General features: G+C 39.6%; 1 long non-coding RNA gene across 1 annotated transcript in view; it reads left to right on the top strand.

Annotated features, from left to right (window-relative positions):
• Positions 1–2,216, top strand: part of LOC107558162 (uncharacterized) — an 11,932-nt gene extending 9,716 nt beyond the window's left edge. Inside the window, exon 3 of the long non-coding RNA XR_001605462.1 lies at positions 2,206–2,216. This is a non-coding gene — a long non-coding RNA (uncharacterized lncRNA). The remainder of the gene's footprint in view (positions 1–2,205) is intronic.
• The last annotated feature ends 3,106 nt before the right edge of the window (positions 2,217–5,322 follow it).

Genomic DNA, 5,322 nt, shown 5'->3' with positions numbered 1-5,322 from the left:
ACACACACACGTATATATATATACACACACACACACTCACACATATATATATATATAGATAGATAGATAGATAGATAGATAGATAGATAGATAGATAGATAGACAGACATACTGTGATTTTGAGGTTTACTCTTACAGAAAAGATTGCAACTGAGCATTACAATATTTAACCATCAGATGCAAAATCGGCTGTTTTTAATCCCTTGTTTGCATATTCATCCGAAACTGAAACAGCGGCCGACAGCGCCATCTTCTGTTTCCTGCAAGCACACAAACACATGGAACTGTGACGTAAAGCACAAAAAGAGACAGCGTTGTTGTTTCAGCGCTCCCCCTTCATCTAATTCCTCCGTTTGCGGATCTGAACGCATAAGAACGCATAAGAACGCAGATCAGGACGCGCGCGGTTCTCGGATGCCGCTGGTTGTGTTTCGCTGGGGTCTTTTTGTGAGGTTCGCCTCTGACGTCACGGCCCCGCCCACCTTTCGCATTGCCTGAAAAACCACCTCATGCAAGCGTAAAAACTTTTTTGCGATACATGGCGGTTTTATGAAATTGACGCGTTTCCATTAGGCGTATTGACGCGCCTATTGTGTCTGTCACGCGACAAAAAAACTTGAAGTTGATAGTCAGTGCATATTTGTCGTTTCTAGTATAATTCACCAGATTAAACGTATAGTTCACTCAAGAATGATACGATTTACTCACCCTCATGTTGTTCCAAATATGTATTCATTTATTTCTTCTGCTGAACACAAAAGAAGATATTTTGAAGAATGTTGGTAACTGAACAGTTGCCGGTAGCCATTGACTTCCATAGGATCTGTTTCCATGCTATGGAAGTCAATGGCTACCGTCAATTGTTTGGTTACCAACATTGCTCAGAATATCTTCTTTCATGTTCAACAGAAGACAGAAAGTCAAACAGGTTTGGAACAACTTAAAGGTGAGTGAATGATGACAGAATTTACATTTTTGGGTGAACTGTCGCTTTAAATGTTGCTCAGTATAAAAATTATTTGTATGAATAATTTTCCAGTAATTCACATGTGTGGAGAAGTCATACAAACGTATTTATTAGAAGATGAGATGCTCCTCAGCTTTACGTCATGCATCATTTAGAAGTGTAGTCTACTAGATGTTTAGAGCTCGGTTGATTTGTTTTTGCTTGATGAAATGTATTCAGAATAGGAGTGTATTGATCAGGTACGATTGCTCATATGAGTAATGCACAATGTACGTACTGAAGCTAACAAAAGGATGTTTTGAGTAACGAGATGCTCAGATTTTCTGTGCGATGTCTTCAAACGTTGTATTTCACCAGGTGCACGCTTCAGGAGTCTGTAATTGTGCACAATGCCACGATCTTCAGTCTTGTAGTTGGTTTTATTTTCAGAAGGGCAACAGGTAAATCCATTCATCCATTTTCCAAACTGCTTGTCCTACACACTTTTTGTGGCTCCTGAAATAACTTTTGTCATTATTTATCTTGTTTGAACAACATTTTAATAAACCTTTTTCCAAAAAAAAAACCTTCTGTGCAATGGAAAGGTTCTGTGGATGTTAAAGGTTTTTCATGAACCATCAATGCCACTAAAGATCCTTTATTTTTAAGAGTGTAAGCAGGGTGGCGAGAAAATTCCTGTCCAACAAGTAGCATATTGCGTGACGTCTGTATGTAGAGTTTTGTTTTTGGCTTTGCATGGAAAAAAAAAATGTTTAGTGTAGGTTAGAGACGTTCATGATGGATTTCTTGAGAAATCTTGAGTGTGCGTGATGCGTTATATCCCGTCTAGGGTTGGGAACCGAGAACTGGTTCTGTTTTTTTTAAAAGAACCGGAACCGTGAGCTATTTCTAAGTTTCGGTTCCGAAGACACGTTCTGGTGCGACACGTGACCAAGCGCTGTGAGCAGCCTTGCGGCGGCGTTTCCCGTAAGGGATGTCACAAAGTAAAAAACAGAAACGCCGCCATGCCTCTTTAATTACTGAGCACATTGCTTCCCATGACGCGCACTCCACAGACGTCTTTAACTGCCGAACACATTATTTTCCACGAGTGTACGTGCACTCGCGTCTTTGATAACTGTGCACGTTGTTTTGTCTCACTGTACACGTACTGGCAGCGTGCAGCTCCTGCCGCCATTAAATTACATTATATTTGTCCCATACTCGGAATTAGTGCTCTGCATTTATCCCATCCAAAGTGCACACACACAGCAGTGAACACACAGTGGGCAGCCATTTATGCTGCGGCGCCCGGGGAGCAGTGCCTTGCTCAAGGGCACCTCAGTCGTGGTATTGAAGGTGTAAGAGAGCGCTGTACATTCACTCCCCCCACCTACACTCCCTGCCGGTACGAGACTCGAGCCCACAACCTTTGGCTTACGAGTCCGACTCTCTAACCATTAGGCCATGACTTCCTCTGTAGCTGTAGATTCACATCTTGGTAATAGAAACGAAGCCTCAGGCAGAAGTTATGATGTCAGATCGTCAGGTATGTCAATGTTTAAAGCTGCTTTGAGCTTCAATCAAGCTCTCTGAGAAGTCAGCACTCAACCATCAATCACTCTCGATCCGTGTTCTTGGTGAAAGGATCGTAGCGTTTGTCTTTCAGAATAGAGCTGATATCCAGCTGATCTGTATTTTCCATTGAGGTTAATATGTTGAGGTTTGTGTTTGGCTTTACATGGCAGAAAGAAATGCTTAATGTTGGTTTAAAATCCCTGGACGAGTCTTGAGTGTGTTTGTGATTGTCGCTATCATATAAACAGACAGATTGTCCTGAGAGGTGACGTCCAAGTGTTGTGGTCAAGACGTTCTGTTCCTGTTGTCACTAATACAGTAGATAGGGGTAGTTGTTTTAGTAAACGAGTGCAGAAATGGGAAAATCAATCTTTGCTGAATTATTCACGAGTGCAGAAACACTTAATTATCAGCGTTTTGTGTTTGCTGAGGAGCGTCGGTGAATTCTGCTGCTCTGAGGCCTGCTGATCTACAATCACCTGAATATCAGTGTTTTGAAAAGGTTTGCATTGGTTAGATGAAGGACATGAGATGCTTAATGTCAGCCATTAGAAATACTTCAGCAATGTCATGTAGAATAAGCATGAAAAGATTCTTCTTGTAAACCTTGTGCTTTAAATTGGTTTAGTTTATTTTTATCGAATATATGTGCTGCTATGTACTCTGTGGCATTACAGATATTTTCCGTACTGCCCCTTTGTTTACTTTGATTTTCTCTGTCACCGCCCTCCAACTAAAATATGATTGGAGGCGAGGACTAATTAAGAGGAGGAGTATTGTGTATATAGGGCGAGGTTTAGGAGGGTTTTGGAACGGACCAGAATCTGTGTAAAGTTCCCTGTGGAGGCAGTCCTTGGGGGTGGATTTTTGTGCATTTCCGGGGATGGTGGAGAAGAGGTGGTGCTACCTGTTCAGCCTGTTGTTAACGGGCATTTCTCTTGGCTGGCATTTTTTATTTTGTATGTAGCGGATGGTTTTGTTTGTCTGTTTTGCTATCCGGGATGAATGAAATGTAATATAAAATTGTGGCAAGTGTATATACTTGTCTGGCGCCCGAACAACAATAACTTTTTTATTTTTTATTTTTTTTCCCTGAGGCTTTCGGTCTGAGAGACGAGTAAAGTCTGAGCGCTGTACTCGTTAACAACATGACGTGGTCTGACGGTTAGGACACTGCGTCATCACGCGGGTGACCCGGGTTCGATACCCACTTCAGAAAATACATTTTGGGTGTTTAACTTTTGTTATATTTTGGGACAAGACAACCACCGTTACAGAAATGTGGGACAAGACAACCACCGTTACAACTCGCATGCTGTTGGTTCACTTTAGAACTTCATAAAGTTCTACACTTTTATTATTAAGTAAGCTAATTTGATATTGTCATTAAGAACTTTGCTATTTTGACAAAAACATTTTGGATTGTTATTGTAATTAATTAATAGAATTATTTAGCTGTGTTTTTTTAAAAATGTGGCAACCCTTCAACATTGCGACCAGTTATGAATCAGCGTTTAAATTAGTCCATAAGCCAATCAGTAACTACAAATGAAATCGAAATGATTTTGCTGTAATTAGTTTTTCTCAAAACATCTCTATTGCTTTCTCGTGCCGTTACAGTCATGCGTATATATGTATATAAATAACCATTTGATGCATATTGAATGTATTTTACACCATGAAAATGGCGTTTATTTGTCCAAATTTTCTTTTAGATAGCATGGTGAATGTATCCAATAGGGATAAATGCAACGATAACTTTATTCAAAATCTGTTGGATATAAATATCCTCTAACTATCTTGTTTTAATACAGGTTTCTCAAGAATTAGGCAAGATTGAACCTGCTGTGCTCCATGATTGCTAATGTTTCCTACAACAAAGCACTCGAACGCAACAAACTTCAGAAGTAGGACATTTCTGAGCACATGAAGGCAGCATGCGATATAGTCATAATCGCACTAATATTCCTGATTGACATAAAAGACAATTAGTATTCATTAGGGCTGGGCAAAAAAATAGATTTTTCGATTAATTGTTTTTTGAAATGACGTTGATTCGATATCGATTCTCAAAAGCCGCGAATCGATCTTTTCCGGGATTTATTCCAGCACACATTTAAAACAAGATCTGATTAACTTGAATCTTATCATTAGTCTTCTCCACTAGATGTCCCCCTTATTTACCTTGCGCGATGTTACAACGGAAAGCATTCAGTCATTCATTCAGCGCTTCTCATGGCCATACGCGTGATTCGCAATGCTCAGGTGAAATGCTATAGTAATACTATAAATCTGCGGAAGAATTTGATATCACGCACAAGGCGCCATGATTTCCGCAATGAGTGAATGGCGGATGGCGCGGCGCACTGTTTTGTTTACTACACGCATACTAAAGCGCGGATGATGCTCGCGGTGTTTTCAGCTTCTGCCGTTTCACTATATGATGATATGAACACTTATGTCATCTCCAGCTGCTCTGAGAGTCACTTCATTAGCATTTACCGTTTCATTCGAGAAAACTACCATCATATCACATACTGTACACAGCAGCTGCAAGTTCTTCACGGCAACCCGTCAAAATAAAAGTTTAGTTTAACGTTAAATGGTCAGAATATATTACTATTTAGCAGTCTGAAGAATCAGTGCTACTATTGCTAATAAATATTAATAAATCTTTATTTTTAAAGGAATAATCACATCTGTTTTCTTTTTAATTTTAACAGTAAACCTTTGTTGTTCAGCACTTTGATTGCCAAAAAATAAAAGGGTTTAATTTTCATTTGATTAGGATAAATTAA

This window comes from Sinocyclocheilus grahami, unplaced genomic scaffold, assembly GCF_001515645.1.
Source record: "Sinocyclocheilus grahami isolate Dianchi unplaced genomic scaffold, SAMN03320097.WGS_v1.1 scaffold633.1, whole genome shotgun sequence".
Lineage (NCBI taxonomy): Eukaryota > Metazoa > Chordata > Actinopteri > Cypriniformes > Cyprinidae > Sinocyclocheilus > Sinocyclocheilus grahami.
The sequence above is the reverse complement of the archived record's forward strand: the minus strand, read 5'-3'. Positions and strand labels throughout refer to the sequence as shown.